General features: G+C 46.3%; 1 long non-coding RNA gene across 2 annotated transcripts; it reads right to left on the bottom strand.

The window, feature by feature from the left end:
* Window positions 1-31: 31 nt before the first annotated feature.
* On the bottom strand, window positions 32-16,816 carry LOC137147831 (uncharacterized). Of its 2 annotated transcripts, none has more exons than XR_010918368.1 (3): window positions 16,722-16,816; window positions 15,952-16,050; window positions 32-1,889 (listed from the first exon to the last, which is right to left on the bottom strand). It is a non-coding gene; the product is annotated as an uncharacterized lncRNA (long non-coding RNA). The 2 variants fall into 2 exon arrangements; XR_010918367.1 differs by lacking the exon at window positions 16,722-16,816 and adding an exon at window positions 16,489-16,711.
* Window positions 16,817-17,857: the final 1,041 nt, after the last annotated feature.

Here is a 17,857-nt window from a genome sequence, read left to right as displayed (position 1 = left end):
CAAACTGAATCCATCAGTCAGGTGCTCGGTAGCATCCCATCTTCCCAAGTAAACCTTTCAGATGCCTCCTCTCATTCTGTTTACACTGGAAAACTAACCCGGATTAAAGTCAGCTGTGACTTTAAAGTGCAATAGCTGTTCTGGAATAATTACGTGTGTGGACGTTCTTATTCTGGAACAAGAATGCCTTGATCCTGTTCAGTCTAATCCAGTTTTCAAAGGCACTCTTGTTCCGGAATAAGACTGCCACCTATGGAGTTATTCAGGAGCTACTCCATGTGTACAAAAGCCCTGAGCAGACGCCTGCTTGGAGAGCAGCAGAAAGAGAGGGGAACCTTGGACGGATGCAATGACTGCTACACACGCTTCCCTCGGTTGGTGAATGGAGTTCCCATTGAAGCCTGCGGGTGAGAGCTGTTGTGTGCAGAACAAAAGCATCCGTAAAGGGACTGCAGAGAGTATTTGGAAATGAGCACATAACGTTAAAAGAAAAAAGCTTTTGTTCTGCTCACAAGCTTGGACAAGCCGAGGGAGGTTAATATAAAAAGCAGAGGGAATTGAAAGAGCGGGAGATTTGCTTGCTTGCCAGTTGTGTTGTTTAAATCTAGATCATTCTGTAAGGAAAGGGGGGGGGGGGACAGAAAACCCCAAACCCAAGGGCTTCGCTCTGCACTTACATCCCTGTTTGCATTTTCCAAACATTGTTCATTTCACGCTATTGTTTTAGTGCCTGAAGAATGCGAGATCCGTATGTGCTCAGCCAAACCCACTGCTGGCTACAACTCACAAGCTCCCAGCCCCGGGAGCTGCTCTCCCTGCATTCCATTCACTCCTGTCCACCGTCCCCTTTCCCCCCACAGCTAGTATTCAGATCAGCTGGGGTGAGAATTTGGCCAGGCGGAAATTTGCCAGCTTCCTCCATGGCTTCCCACTGATTATTATTAATGATTTTTAATCTGATGCTAAAGAGGTGAGGCCATCGGTGCTGTTGGTAACAGCTGTCTCCCATTAATGGTACATTTAGAAGTCATTTTCATTTAAATCCCACAGCCAGCTAATAACTCCCTTCGGAAGGGGCTGACGCCATTGTGTCAACTGAAACAAAAAAATGCTTATGTAGAAATTAATTCATCATCATCGGCTTCAAGCTAACGTGTGTCCGCAAGAAAACCTCTGCCACAAGGGAGAGAGAGCAGACCAACCTTTGGAAATCCCAGTAACGGAGGAGGCAGCTCTGAGCAGAACAAATGACTTTCTAATTCAGAGACTCTGGACCAGATTCTGGCAGCACCAAACCGTCGTAAATCCAGGGCACCTCCAAATCTAGCCCTCTGCTCTGTTGTAAGGACAGGGGTGAATTTGGTTCTCTCTGGGAGATCCGTAAATAAGGAACTGACCCAAACACCATTTAGCATGATTGCTACTTCAGTCCTGGGCCACTTCTGAGTTGGCCTCAGCCGTCCTGCCCAATGGTGGTTCGGTCACATGGATCCACCTCTTCTAGGCCTGAGGCTGCGGTCATAGATCTCACCTCCACTTGTGGCTCAGGCCAACATTGGAGCTTAGGTCTCCAGAGAAGGAAAGCCAGTGTCCTAACCCCCCACCGCAGCCTTCCCCGAGCAAGGGAGACATTCAAAAGCAATAATTCACCAACGCAGCAGACCACACCGATGTAACCAGCTGGAAGGGATGACTTAAAATCCATTGTTTTTTGTTCAAGTGGACTTGTGAAGACCTGCAGGCAACGACTCCAGGAGAAGCAGCTGATCTCCACACCTTCCCTGCAGCATAGCCTTAAACACTCTCGTTCCACAGCCTTGAGGATAACGCCCTGGTCTGCAGATCTGCTCCTTCCAGCCCAGGGAAGAGACTTCAGGTTGCAAGCAAGACTAGAGATAAATCAGATACAAACAAGAGAGCGTCCTGGCCAGAGCTGTCATCTGACTGGCTGATGATAGATTTCTGGCGACACCGCTCTGCACCTGTATTTAAAACCCCAGCGTGTAATATACAGGGAGTGTCATCTGCCAAGTCCCCTCTTCTCTTATAGAAGAAGTGTCAACACCGAATACATGGCAGTGAACTGGCCAGTGTTTATGTGCAACACTGCTGGCTGCTGCACAGCATCAGAATTGCACAACCATGTGCCAGAGACCCATGCACCACCACCCCTCCCCCCCGATGAGTGACTTGCCTGCCAACCTACTGGGGATTCTGAGGTAGGGCTCAATCTCCCCTCTTGATGCTGTTCTACTTTGTATGGAAAAAAAATGGAGCATCCCCATTGGGCCGGAGAGGGAGTAAGAATGACTCTATAACCCAGCAGCTAGCGCACTCCCCTGGGATGTGGGAGACCATAGGTCAAGCCCTTCTCTGACTCAGGCTAAAGAGGGATTTGAACCCAGGTCTCCCAAAATCTAGGCGAATGGTCTAACCACTGGGCTCTCGGGTATAAAAGGGGCACTTACCATCTACTTTGGGGTTTTTTTGAATTTTAAGAGGGGATAGGTGCTTAGGTTCCTTTAAGTTACAAAGTCTACGACCAAAGAGGACCATTGAGATCATCCACTCTGACCTCCTGTATAACACAGGCCATGGAACATCCCCAAAATAATGCCCAAAGCAGATGGTTTAGAAACATATCCAGTCTCGATTTGAAAATTGCCAGTGATGGAGAATCCACCACGACCCATGGTAAATTGTTCCAATGGTTAATTTACTCTCATGCCTTATTTCTAGTCTCAGTTGGTCTAGCTTCAACTTCCTTTGGATCGTGTTATACCTTTCCCTGCTAGACTGAAGAGTCCCTTATTAAATATTTGGTCCCAATGTAAATAGCTATGGACTATCATCATCAAACCACCCCTTAACCTTCTTTTTGTTAAGTTAAATAGATGGAGCTCTTTGGGTCTACCACTCCAAGGCATGTTTTCTAATCCTCAAATCTTTCTCGCAACCGTTCTCTGAACCCTTGGCAATTTATCAACATCCTTCTTGAGATGGGAGCTCCAGAACTGGACACAGTATTCCAGCTGCTGTCATACCAGTGCCAAATAGAAAGGTAGAATAGCCTCTCTACTCCTCCTCGAAATTCCCCGTTTATGAATCCCAGGATCGCATTAGCTTTTTTGGCCACAGCATCGTACTGGGAGTGCTTGTTCAGCTGATTATCCACCAGAATCCTCAAATCATTCTCAGAGTCACTACTTCCCAGGATAGACTCCCCCATCCTTTAAGCTTGGCCTACAATCTTTGTTCCTTGATGTACATTTTTACATTTAGCCATATTAAAACACATTGTTTGCTTGTGCCCAGTTTATGAAGTGATCCAGGGACTGATCCACTTCATTTTCAGTGATCGTTATCTTCAGAAATCAGTGACCTATCCTCTTCATTATTTACCACTCTCCCAATTTTTATGTCATCTGCAAACTTGATCAGTGATGATTTTATGTTTTCTTCCAGGTCATTGATAAAAATGTTCATGAGCGTAGGGCCAAGAACCAGTTTCCGCGGGACCCCACTAGAAACACATCTGCTCAATCATGCTTTCCCATTTACTGTTAGATTTTGCGGCCAGTTAGCCAGGTATTAATCCATTTTATGTGTGCCACATTAATTTTATATCATTTTAGTTTTTTTTTAAAATAAAAATGTTTTGTGGAACTAAGTCAAATGCCTTGCAGAAATGTAAGTATGTTATGTCAACACCATTAGCTTTATTGACTAAACTTTTAATCTTAAATAAAAAAGATCCTGTCAAACTAATTTGATTTATCTTCCATAAACCCATGTTGATTTGCATAATTACATTACCCTTCTTGAATTCTTTATTAAATCAAGACCTATATCAGCTGCTCCATTATCTCGTCCAGGATTGATGTCAGGCTTTCAGACCCATATTTGCCTGGATCATCCTATTTATCCGGGTCATCCTATTTACCCTTTTTTAAAATTGGCCCAACATTAGCTTTCATTCTGTGTTCTGGAACTTCCCCAGTGCTCCAAGACTTATTGAAAAGCAACATTAATGGTCCAGCAAACTCTTCAGCCAGCTCTTTTAAAACTCTTGGAGGCAAGTTATCTGGCCATCTGCTCATTTAAAAATGCCTAACTGGAGTAGCTTCTGTTTAACATCCTCCTGAGATACTAGTGGAATTAAACAAGTGCAACTATCACCATTTGATGAGACTAGATCATCTGTTTTTTTCCTCCAAATATAGAACAGAAATATTTATTGAACACTTCTCTCTTTTCTGCATTATTATTGATAATTCAACCATTTCTATCTAGTATTGGATCAGTACCATTTCCAGGTTTCTTTTTGTTCCAAATATAGCAAATTCCTTATTTTTCCTTAACTCCACTGGCCATAGATTTCTCCTTGTGTCCCTTAGCCTCCCTTATCAATTTTCTACAATTCCTAATGTCTGATTTATATTCACTACTATCAACTTCCCCTTTGGAGGGGTGGGGCCTTAGGTTCCACCCTTCTCCTTGATGTTTCCAACTGGCTAGCTCCCTGCTTAGTATGCTGGCTTCTGTTAATCCCTTTTTTAGATGCCTAACTCTCCCTATGCATTATATAGGGAACCTGGGCACCTAACTCAGGGTTGTGAATTCCAGTAGGCATCAGGAGACATAAAAGTTCTTAAGTACCTTAAGTCCTCTTTGTGAATCTAGCCCAAAGTGTTTTTAAAAAGAGATAAAGCATAGATAAACACAGGTCTTTTAAAGAACATTTAACACATTCTCACTGACTGGACTTCAGAAAGCTCATTCTCCACCCCCAAGACATAGCTGTGTTGATTTCAAACCATTGCTGTTTTTCAGAAGGGCACCAAGGTGTCCCTTAGCCTAGTTTTATAGCTTTTAAAGTGAACAATATTTACTATTTTTATTCTTCCATATTGAAAAGGTTACTAAAATCATGCAAAGCATTTGGAAGTCTAACTTCGTTTTCACCCTTTCTGCTTCACGTTTTACTTTTCCACTGCCCTCCTAGCTACTGAGTATAAATAAGTCATTTGCACTTTCCATTTCTGATTCACTTTCTTGTCCTCACCCAGTGAGGGCAGATCTACACTTAAAAAGCTGTATTGCTGTAGCACTTTAAGGAAGATGCTACTACGCCGACGGAGGAGCTTCTTCCTTCGGCATAGTTAATCCACCTGCACAAGAGGTGGTAGCTATGTGACAAGAAAAGCCCTCCCATTGACATCACGCTGTCTACACCAGGAGTTAGATCAGTATAACTGCATTGCTCAGGGGTGTGGTTCTCTCATACCTCTCAGTGATGTAATTATGCTGATGTAAGTTTGTAGTGTAGACCAGGTTGGAGTAGGACAATGTAAAAAGCACTGGGGCTTACACTGTTGTAGCAGATTGTTTTTCTCAGCCCTTCATTTACATTAGTTAAGATTAATTGCTGCTTTCTGTTTGCATCCCTTGTTCATAAAATATTTTAATCACTGGGCCTAAAATTATTTGCCAGTGTCCCTTTAAAGAAAAGTTGAGTGCTGTGAAGAAATTCTACCAACAAATCCATACCCATTAAAACAGAAAAATCAGAAAAAGTCTTCGTTAGAGGCAGTGTAATTACCAGGGGCCCCGCCCTGATCCAGCCAGTAGCAGGATGCACATTAGCTTCTCTAGGAGATGGACAGCTAGACCCGTCAGAACTCTAATGGAGTTTACTCTAGTCAGAGTTTACTTAAGGTAAAACCAATTAGAAAATATGCCATTAATTACGTATCTAGCAAGAAATTTAAAAATTTGCTTCTCTTCCCTGTCGCATTGGATACAGTTTTTCTGATGGCAAAAAAAAGGAAATAAGATGGACAGATGTGTTGTGCTATTGTGTGAAGGTTAGGATGCAGATGATATGTATTTTATATTTATTTTTTACATGACATTGCAATTCCAAAGGTTTAAAAAAAGGACATACACAAAAACAAAAACAAAAAAACAAAACCTCATCTTAAAATATCAAGGGCTGTGATTTTTTTTCCAGTGGCAAAATGGGGTGTAAGGGGAAAACACCAACAAGCAAAAAAGAAAACAAAACCCAAAACATTGGGAGAGAATTTTTTTTTGAAAAACCCAGCATTGTTAAAAACCAAAAATGCATTCCGTTTTGAAAGGTGCAGAGTGAAAGTTACATCCAAATCTTCTGCAAAAAAAATGTGTTCACATTTTTCAACCCACTCTGATTAGACGTGGAATGCCCTGGGTAGGATGTGGTTACACACGCTGGTGAGGCACGGACTATAGAATGATTTTTTCCTCTCTATAATATATCATGAACCAGAGGGGTATTTATAGGTGGGCAAAGCAAGTAAATGCCTACTGGGCCCTCCTTGGCCCCAGTCCTGCAAGATGGGGCGTTTCTCCAGGGAGCTGCTGAGCAGCCGCAAATTCATTTGAGATCAATGAGAGTTAAGAATAGTTCAACCCCTCCCTAGAGGTGATCTATGCCTTGCAAGATTGAGCCCTTAGTGAGAGGGCTTCAGGCCCTTTCCCACCTTTACTGCCTGGACTTTTATCCTTAACACTACACCTGCTGAAATGCCATCACTTCCTTTGTCACTACAACCAGTGATTGTGCACAGTAACTTTCTACAACAGATATGTTTCTTAGTTAGCCTACTGTGCGACCCTGGTTCATTAGTTAATGCCCCCACCACACCGTTTAACAGGGATCTACAGAACCTTATCAGAATTCTATAGAAATTAATAGTGGATGAGGTCCTCTCCATAGGGAGGGATCCTACAGAACTGGATAGCAAGGATTCTCTATTCAATTCTATGAGGGTTTAAAAAAAAGGACGCAGAGATTTCTATTAAACTCTGTAGGGTTTTTTCCCCAATTGGTTGCTCTCGGGGTGAAGAGCTTCAAGGTCAAACCCTGCTCAGCCACATAGACAGGTGAGGAAAGCAGATTGTGAGAGTTTGTCATGCAGGTAATGAAACATGTATTTTCTATATTATCTACAGATAGAGAGAGTGGGTGTGTTTTGGCTTGAACATGGGATTGGATCTTTGAAAGGAAAGTGCAAATTTTACTCTCCTGTGCATAGATTTAAGTAGTCTCTGGATATTTCAGTACATGAAGTTTCGATTAAATTCCTGTGGGAAAGCTTCTACAAAAAGCAGAAAGGTGCAGCAACATTTGTTTGTTCCAGAATTGCTTTTAAACATTCAATGTCCAGAGATGCAGGGACTTTGGAATTCAAAACCCCAGAGATGGATCTGCTCTTACTTTCAGTTCACACCCAACCGAAGTCTGATGTCAGCGAAAAAGGGGCATTAGGTGGAAGTAACTTCATTTTAAAAGCAAAACTAATATTTGTAAGAAATGCTTTGCTTTGTTGTCACATCATCCGACTTGAATAAAGATTACAGGGTTCTGACCTGTATAGAATGAGGTGATGAAGGCTAGCATAGTACTTAGCTCTTCTGTAGCATTTCACATCTCTAAGATGCTATAGAAACAGTGCAGCACACTGTAGGATATGACTATCACGTATATTGGTAGGAGAATTCAGGAATAGGGAAATCGGCTGCAGGCAAACAAAAAACTCAGGCAGGCATGACCCAACCAGTCACACTGGAACAAATTCTTTCTATTAATCCAGGCAAATCTTGGGGGAGCATTTAGCCAGAGAGAGGCAATGGAAAAGTGGGGAAAGGAAGCAATTTGACCATGACCATTTACATCATGGGGAAGAGGATGTTAATTAAAACCGGTCACAGGAAAGAAACAGGTCACTGGCAAAAGGTGTTGAACAGAGTGGATGGCTGACCAAAAAAAATGAACTCAATTCGTGCAGCTTTGGCGCCCACCCCAATTAAATGTTCGGTGTTGTAAAGCGATCCTGGAGGTAAATATCCTGACAATCCCCCTTACTGCACCAGTGACCAGCTCTCTCTGTGCTCTCTCTCTAGAGAAGCTGCCAGCGGAGCCAGTGAAAGAAGCCAGTAAAAAAAAAAGGAAGGCAAGGTTTGGCTTCTTTTGCACATGCCTGTTTCTTTCAATACCTCGTTTGTCACGCAAGAACCCTAGACTAATGGGCAGCTTTAACAGTTTAGTGCCACCACTAGAGCATCAGGGGAGTTATTTACTGCTCTATGCCATGCAGGTTTCTGTGATTTGGATGTATGGAGTATCGCCATATTCATAGACTCAATGGTCCCTTCTGGCCTTGGTGATCATCCAGTTTGACCTCCTGTATCACACAGGCCAGAGAACTGCCCCCAAATCATTCCTAGAGCAGAGCTTTTGGAAAAACATCCCATCCTGATTTAAAAACCATCAGTGATGGAGGATCCACCATGACCCTTGGTTAATTGTTCCAGTGCTTAATTACTTTCACCATTAAAAAGGTACATTTTATTTCCAGCCGGAATTCGTCTAGCTTCAACTTCCAGCCATGGGATTGTGTTAAACCTTTCCCTGCTAGATTGAAGAGCCCATTATTAAATATTTGTTCCCCATACAGATACCTATAGACTATCAAGTCACCCCTTAATCTTCTCTTTGGCAAGCTAAATAGATGGAGCTCTAAGTCCACCACTTTAAGGCATGTTTTCTAATCCCCTAATCATTCCTATGACTCTTCTCTGAACCTCTCTAATTTATCACCATCCTTCTGGAGTTGGAGGCACCAGAACTGGACACAGTATTCCAGCTACTGTCCAAATACAGAGGGAAATACAGTGCCAAATACAGAGGGAAAATAGCTTCTCTGCTCTAGGATGACCAGATAGCAAGCGTGGAAAATCAGGACGGTGTTGAGGATAATAGGCGCCTATATAAGAAAAAACCCCAAATATCAGGACCGTCCCTATAAAATCAGGACATCTGGTCACCCTTCTCTACTCCTTTCAAAACTTCTATTTATGAATCCCAGGATCCCATTAGATCTTTTGGCCACAGCGCAGTGTGCTGGAACCATTTTTATAGTGGGGGTGCCGACGGTGGAAACCATGTGTTTGGGTTGTTATTACTACTTCAAGCCAGGGGGGCACAACAGCACCCCTACTTACAGCGTCTATGCCATAGTGTCGTACTGGGAGCCCTCGTTCAGCTGATTATCCACTACAACCCTCAAGTCACTTCCAGCATCACTGCTTCCCAGGAGAGATCCCCCATCCTTTAAGCATGGCCAACAGGCCAAGTTCCTTAATGTACACATTTACGTTTAGCCATATTAAAAGGCATCTTGTTTGCCTGTTTGCCAGCGTACCAAGCAATCCAGACCGCTGTGAATCAGTGACCTGTCCTCTTCATTGTTTACTAATATTGACTGACCAACTACAGGGGAGGGTCATGGAGTGGGAGCTGCAGGGCGGTGCAGAACATGGCGCGGTCTGGTTTTCTGCCCCGATCCTTATGGGGCTATAGCTAGAGAGCACAAACACACTTACTCACTAGGCTTTGACAGGTGTCACTGGCGTGCCAGGGGAGCTCGAGTAGGACCCTTGCCAGTCATGGCTTGTGAAAGGCAGACAAGAGGCATAGCCCTGGATTAGATCCATTACCGCTGCCGGCTTTGGGTTAAAATATGCCAAGAACCCAATGAGGAGCTGTCCACCCATCACGCCATCTGAGGATTCCCAGTAGCTCCTTTTCTGGCCAGGTCAGCCATGCTGCCATAATAGTCTCTTGCACAATATTCAGATACTCCCACTCCGGGCTAGGGCAGAGATATGTGGATATATATTTAATTGAACCAAAGGTTTGCTCTACAAACAGCTCTGTTCAAGGATTTCGGAAAGAATTTGAGTCCCTTCTTACTTCATCCAGAGCACTTTGCTAGCAGCAGCATTAACCAAATGGGACCCGGGCAACCCAGCAACAGCTCTGTGCTTCTGTAGGCACGATGTCTACACTGAAAAGGCTCATGCTCTAGCACTAAAAATAGTAAAGCAGATGTTCCCGCTTGGATGGGCTTGGAGACCAGCGAGCAGTGTGGGTTTCAGAGCCCGAGTGGAGACATCTACCCCGCTATTTTTAGCTCTGTAGCACAAGCCGGTGTCCACAGACCTGGGCTCTGAGACTTGTTGTCACAGGTCCTTTTTTTTTTTTTTTTGTTGTTGCAGAGTAGACAGACCTTAAGAGACAGCTGGCCCAGTATGCAAATAGGCCTCCAATGCCCAATAGGCCCGACGGGAAGACAAGTGTCCATTATCTCCTGTCTGAAAGGAGCATTTCCAAGGCGCATCACCTCCTGGTGACCTGCCTTAAATCCAACACCACAAGAACACGAGTTTTAATACAGATACGTAACTCCTTAAATAATGTCGTACGTACATCTTGCGACGACGACAATGAGCAGTGGGCTACTGGCTCTTGGTAGAAACCTCACATGCTGCCCTTCGGTGAACTACTACGCAGGTATCTGACCCAGGAAATCCCTGCAAAGCCCTCCGCATCCCCGTGTCTTCTGCCAGTGGGCAGCCAGAGGTCCCTGGGTCACACAGGCACCCAAACCTGACCAATCAGAGCACTACCCCCGATTCCTCCGCCAAGGTCCTCCCCACAACCGGTGCTCATGCAGTGAGTCTATATGGAGGCTGAATTCACTAACCGGTGGAATCAGGGAATATGAACCAAATTCTCAATCTCCCCAGCCCTTGGTTGAAAAGCTGCCTATGGCTCCCTCTCTGGCTTCTTGGCCCCAGTAGGGATGGTCATTGGAAACCGCAGATCCTCAACTGTGGAGAGAGAGTTCTCTACCCAGCATGCCTTGCAGTTGGCTTCCATAACACCCAAGCCTTGCCCATGCACCACAAGTCCCAGCAGCCCTTGCTGCTGGAACAGGGCAGGGCCGGACAATCCTGGGGAGCCAAGAGGCCACACGCGTGAGACTGGCACGGCACAGCTCCTTTCGGCTCGGTTGGAGATCAGCTCTCCCAGCAGCACTGCTGCCTGCTGACCACAAACTCTGCAGACACAGTGAGTCTGGGGACTGGGTGGAGACATTTGCTAACTGGCTAAATCCACTCCAATCTCTGGCTGCCACCTGGCCGCCAAATCACCGGTGCCCAGGCAATGGAGAAGGATGGTTTCTGTTTCAAGCATCCCAGGGGTTATTTCAAAAATAAAATAAATAAAGAAGAGTCAGGGCTGGGTCAGGCTGAAGTGGCATCTTGGAGAAGTCACTGCGTTAACAACTAGAGGTTTCCTCTCCCTCTGAGAGCTTAGAAGCAGCCGTGTTCCAAGACCCCAACTCTGACAGGCATTAGTGTAACCCACCGGTGAGCGTGTCTGACACTTCCTCGTCTGTGCCCGACTCAGAGGACATAAATCTGTTGCGGCCCTTCGCCACCGAGCCGGTCTCTCCAGCACAAGCTGTATTAGCTCAGCCTTTTAGCTTTGGCCACTCCCCAACGTGTCAGCCAAGATGGCAGCTGTCTTACTAGCCATGAAAAGAAGCCGGCTTTGGTCCATCCATCACAGTTCCCTTAAATTTAAACTTCTAGGAGGCCGTGTACATCTGAAACTGGGACTGGTGACAGAGGATTTATGCAAAATAACTCAGCGTGCTTCCAATCTGGATAAAGAATTGTTCTGCTTGTTCCTTCTCTCCTCCCTCCCCGACCCTCGCACTACACCAGCTCATATATCCCACTTATTGCAGGATCCCTGTCCCACAGTCAGAGAATTTCTCTACGGGCGGTTCCTTGTGGCCAGGAGCAACTGTCCAATTTAACCTCTGAGCAGTGAAGCTGCAGCTGCCTGGCTGAGAATTGTTGTAGGTTTGTGCCATGATCCTAAACAGACATGATCAGATTGAGCACAAAAAGCTTCACCCCAGTTAATGGCCTTTCCAACATTTCAGTCCAGGAACGAAACCAGTGAGTGCAGGAATTTTTAAAAGCGGTCACCATATAAAGGTTTGAAGGAGGGAGAAAATGGCACTCAGGAACAAGAAGAATATAATACCACCTCGCTCTTCTAGTGGTTTTCAGTGTAGATCTCAAAGTACTTCACAAAAAGAGGAAGTATCAGATGGAGAAACTAAGGCGCAGAGGGGTGACGTGACTTGCCCAGTGTCACCCAGCAAGCCGGTGGAAGACAAAGAACAGAAGCCAAGCCTCCCAAATCCTAGTCCACTGCACTCTCCATTTAGGTAAATTCATTCAGCAATTAGTTTAAATGAAAAAACCCTGGCACCGATCAACTCTGGCAATGAACATGAAGGATTTCAGGTGGTATCACTAGGGATCCTGGGAGGAAGCTGAGAAAGGGACCAATTTCCTGAAACTGAGCTCAGCAAGGCTACAACAGCCGTGGAAGACACTTTCCAGGGAACGTTTCAAACAAATCACGTCAAAACCACTATCAACATGCACTGCAGGGAACACTCCTGCACTAACAGGAGAATGGACTGGGTGAGACCTAACCAGGGTTCTCCATTTGCACTTCAGATGCTGACACTAGAGGAAGGAAGGGATAGTGAATAAGGCTGTGGACTGGGTCTCAGGAGACCTGGGTTAAATTCTTGGAGGCATCTTGCAGAACAAGGGGGAAAGGCAGATTTGTTTCCTTTATTACATGGTTGCGTTTTTCACCCTGGACTGGGATCACTGGCCTTTTCCATGGAAGCCTGTAACCCTAACTCATCAGCCTCCACTACCACAATTCCAGCCTGTCTCTCCTGTGACTTTCAGTGGGTATCAGCTGGCCCTTCCCCCCCCCCGCCCCCCCCAGAGAATCCTTGGGGGAGGCAGGGCCAGTGCCTAGAGGGAACCAGCAAAACATCCAGGAGATGACAATTCTGCTCTCACTGCTGTCAGACACCTGAACTGGGACTGGTGCAGAGCCGCTTCGTAAGTTCATGTCATGGCTTTCCCCAGCAACATCTCACTGGCCAAGGGATTCCTGGCTACAGTGCCAAGCTCCACATATGGCGCTAACGTAGGTCTGAGTTTTCCCAGCAATGCTGCAGGGAACCTCCGTGGGTCTCTGGCTCACCACAGGAAGCTGCCGTGTACACTGCTGCTCCTGACACTGCAGAAGTGAAGGGATCAGGTGCTTCCTGTCACCTGAAGACTTTCCCTCCATCAGGGCAGTGGGGTTGGTCACACCAGAGGGCTCTCCAAAAGATTCATCATAGAGGGAAGCAGCCATAGAAAATCCCTACAGAGCAGATCAGAGTAGGGAGATGGTAGGGTTGCAGGCCCACAGCCCTGCAGAATATTGGTACCCAGACCCCATGGTGATGGACAGGTTGGCTACAGGGTTGTGGAAGACTTCACTGATAAGGGGGCAGTAGTCTGGGGGAGCAGGTAAACCTAGGCCCCGAAACCAGCTCAAGGTTTAGACACACAACCTGGGCTACATGTTGGTTTCATTAATGAGTGCAGACCCCAGGTTCCCTTAGCTCCAGTCCCAAGAGGTAAGAAATTGCTGCTTCCCATCAATAACAAGCCTAGAGCCGTACAGCTGCAGTTGACACAAGTGTATATTGCCAAGAGCAATCAGTGCAGGGAACAGGACAAGAGGGACTATGTTTTGGGATTAGAAATGGCCAGAAAAATCTCCATCCGCCACCTGAGTTTCATCATGACAGACTTAACGCCAGAGCCCTTCTCTTCCACTCCCCCATCAGACATCCTTCTTTTCCAACCCTTCCGCCTGTCCATGTTTCCATTTGGGCATCCGTCCTTTCCTACAGCGAGGACTTGACCAAGGGAAACACTGGGCTTCTAAGCCCACCTCCATGAATATGGCTTTCTGACAGCTGGATCACAGGGATATGCTACTACAATTAATGGTATTCAGGGAGGTTTGAGAGAGAGAAATTTATGTTAGGAAAATATGACTGTCATCTTAGTTTGTCTCCCAGTTTAATAATGGAAAACAGGCATTTTACAAAAACACACACACACACACACACAAAAATACCCCAACGTGAAATTGTTTCTGAACTGAAGCGTACTGACCAAAAGCCATTCTATAAAGATTGGTATTAATCATAATGCAATAAAAGTCACTGTCCCTAGTTATCATCCAACTAAGGGAGACTGTCCTGCTGAGAATCTAGTTAGAACCATCCCTCCTTTCCGTCCATCCATTTTATTCTGCCTATATCAACAAAAACCCCATGGATCATTGAGACAAATGGATTGACCACAAATCCGCCTCAATGATCACAGAAGCTATCGTACATTACACATGCAGCTGAGCAAAATTTATTGCTTACACCAGATTTACAGAGGACACTTCACAGCCTTAAAGTGACAGCTTCAGGAGAGACCATCCTAAAACCTGGATTACCTGATGCTGTGCTGCTCATTACACTGAAGCAGGAAGGTATCCAGAGCAAATCAAACTGACTGCAGCGAGGAGTAAATTCATTAAGGAAGAAGTGCCCTTACATTTGCACATTAAAGCTCACAGACAGATTTGCATTCCTGCTAAATGAGTGTGCTTTTCAGTTCTTGGCAGCCCATTTGGAGTTTTGAATTTACGGCAGGAAACAATATAGTTTGTGCTGTGTCTTCCTTCCAGATCAGAGTTTAATTCTGGAGATTACTTGCAAGCAAACCTGAAACTTGCATTCAGCTAGAGAGTTTCTATTTGATCTGGTACCCGAAGAGTTTGAATTTAAAGCTACCTCAATTTCTGAAGTCCACACAGAACCAGTTCAAAGTATTCAAACCATTTGCAACCATTTTTGACATGAAGCTTTTCTATACTTACCCTGGAGGAAGTGGTGGCATTATTGATACATATCCTGCCCTATATTAAATGTGGCTGTGGAGTTATTTATGTGCTTTTCCTGACTTCTTTTGACACAGGAGTTGATTGCAGTGTTGTATGATTGTGTCTGCATCTCTGAATCTTTCCTTCTCAGCTGGAAAGTCTCAAGTTCCAAGCAGGGATTCCCTCTCCACCCCCTTCCCACTCACTTAACCCTCCTTCTGCTGGCAGTGTCTAGTGAACACCCACAAAACACTCTTGGGTACAGAGATTGCAAAGAGAGGAAGCAGGAGGGCTGAACTTTAGGGGAAAGGAAGATCACAGATGCTGCCTGTTTGCTTCGAGAAACTTCTTTTTAATCCTGGATCTTCAGGCATGTTTGTTCTTTGAGACTCAAAGAATTTTTTTTTTTTAAACTGCTTGTTTCTATCTTGAGTTTTGTTTGTTATTAATCTTTACCAATCCCCTCCTCCCATCCTAGACCACTTGCTGGTGAAAGCAGAGTTCATGCCACAAACCCTCAACTGTGAACTGGAACCTGTCACACTCCTGTTTACACCGATGGTGAAATTCACACGGGTCCCACGCAGCCCGAGTCAATTAGGAACGACAGAGCGGAGATGGAATTCACCCTCAGCCCCCACGGATGCTTAGTGGGATGGGACAGGACAGCTGGTGCCACCAGGCTGCCGGCATCTCGCTTTGGAGACAAAGGTCCATTAGGGCAACCCCACCACCCATGCTGCCTACACAGACCCCTTCTGTGAGAGCTGGGGAGAAAAGCTTTCCACGCTGAGATCCATCCCCAGTCATCCTCTCTGCCATTCTCCAGGGCAGGCGGGGAGTCTGCACTGCCCACCCAACCCCAGTGAAGCCTCATCAGAGGGTGAGCTGGGGACGTTAGCCCGACAGGGGGCAGACACGGGAGCAATCAGCGTTTAGCACGTCGGCAGGTCCTAACTGAACATGCAGAAGAAAGCTGCCTAGCCATCCGTCCCCTCTTGCCATACCACATCTGAACGGGCCACAAAGCAAACCAAGTCAGCAGCCTACAGGAGTGTCGTCGGCCCAACTACCTACACGCCTGGTTCCCTACGTGCAGCTGGGGAGCGTCTCAATAAACAGGCTAAAGAACAAGCAGTGCAGCAGGGCATGCTCCCCCCTCCCTGCAGCAGCCTTCAACAGGGGTGAAACGATCACTAAAAACCACACTGAAAAGTGCTAGAGAAATGACTGACCTGAGGCCTCCGGGATGGATCCGCACCCCTCACACGATCTCGCGACAAGCTGTGAAGTCCCCAGAGAGCCAGAGCTGCCATGCCACAAACTCAGAGAGCCTACCAAAAAAAAAAAACGTCTGCTGTTATCTGCATGCCAAGTGTCTCTCCTAGCCTGGCCGGGGGTCAGAGGGTGAAAGGCCCTGCATGCGCCTAGCCCAAATGGTGAGGGTAATTTGCAGGGCATTCTGAGACCTACATGCTCAGTGGCTTCCCTGCGGAGTAACATCCAGCCAGTGCAGGAGCTCAGCAGAGGCTGCAGATTAGCATCCTGCCAGCTACAACTTGTGCCTTCCCCCTTTGGCATGATCAAGGGGCGGGTCAAAGGTCTTTCTTGGCACCACAACATAAAAAAGGCCTCTTAGATGATCCAGTCAACGCAAGATTGTTCCTATAGACAAGTGCCACTCCCAGGGGCCCGCTTGGGGCCTGGAGCGGCCCTGGAGCCATGTGGCCTCCATTTCCCGCCCCCCAAGTTCTCTGAAATAATTTACTCACAGCAGAAGGCCTTTATTCCCCCTTCCCTGGGATCTAATTTATGAAACGCCATCCAGCTCCCGGACAAGCCCCCATTCCGCCTGCCCCAAAGTTCAGGGTTTCACAGCCCTCCTAGGGACTGCGTCCTTTTTAGTACCAGCCTCCCCAGCCTACAGACGCTTCTCTCCTTAAGCACAGAGGTTTGCACAGCCCTCCTTCTGGTGGCTGTAAATTCTGACCTCCCTGGTCTATACCTCCAGTTTAGAGGATCACACAATTCTCTGGCCTGGAGCTGCCTGCTGGGCTAGTTGATTTCCTCCCCCCCATGGGCTTTAATAGCTCATGTTCTCTGACTGGGCTTGGAGTAACACCCCCCTGGCATCTGATCACTCCTTGACCTTTCCCAGGTGGGTCTAATTACCTCAAACACCTGTCTGGGAGAAAAGAGGCACCCTCCCATTCCCACTCCACAAGGCTCCTGGGTCCAGGCCCTTAAAGGAACAGTGGCCTGGGTTTTCCGGCAGGTGCATTCTCCCAGACACGGGCTGTTCCCAGGAACCAACTTCCTTCACAGTCTTCATCTCTTTTCCCCCGAATGGAGTAACTACCTCCTCCGGCCTTAAAGGGTCAGTGCCTTCTTACAGTTCCCTGCAGGACACTGTCTCATGCTTGCTCAGCCTAGAGTTGCAAATCCCAAGAGCTTCCATCTCCTAACTTAGGGAAAAGAGTCCTGCAAAACCTACTCAAACTGCACCTGCTGGGTTACCCACACGTCAAGCCCTGACTCACACAGCCCTACAGCTGTAAATTCCTCAACTCACACAGTTTAAGCAAGAAAAGACCATTAGATCATCTAGCCTGACCTCATGTATATCACAAGCCATCAACTTTTCACCCACTTACCCCTGTATCAAGCCCAGTCACTTGTGTTTGACCAAAGCACAATGTGTGTTTGACCACGGCAGATCTTCCAGAGAGGTTTCCAGGCTTGGTCTGAGATGTCAGGAGATGGAGAATTGGTCTGATTTTAGCTTCCAGCCATTCCTTCTTGTCCTGCCTTTCTCTGCTAGACTAAAAAGCCCTTCGGTACCAGTGTTTTCTCCCCTGTACTTCTACACTGTAATCAAGTCACTTCAAAGTCTTACCCTGTATTTAGCCCTGTGTTTAAGGATTTGATCATGAGCAACTGTATAGACAGGTGCTGTCCCAGGGTGCTCCCTTGTGGCCTCGGATGGTCCTGCAGGCACTCTGCCTCAGTTTCCCTCAGAAGTTGAAAAACCAAAACCCTCACTTTACACCCAGAAACTTTAAAATACTATTCCCTCGCTCTCGACATCTAATTTATTCAGCTCCCCTTTTAGATTCAGGGTTTTACACAGTGGCGTACCGG

The sequence above is a fragment of the Emydura macquarii genome, unplaced genomic scaffold (genome assembly GCF_026122565.2).
Source record: "Emydura macquarii macquarii isolate MOO-44397 ecotype Brisbane River unplaced genomic scaffold, CSIRO-AGI_Emac_v2 contig_561, whole genome shotgun sequence".
NCBI classification, from domain to species: domain Eukaryota; kingdom Metazoa; phylum Chordata; order Testudines; family Chelidae; genus Emydura; species Emydura macquarii.
This window is presented reverse-complemented; position numbering and strand designations above follow the sequence as displayed.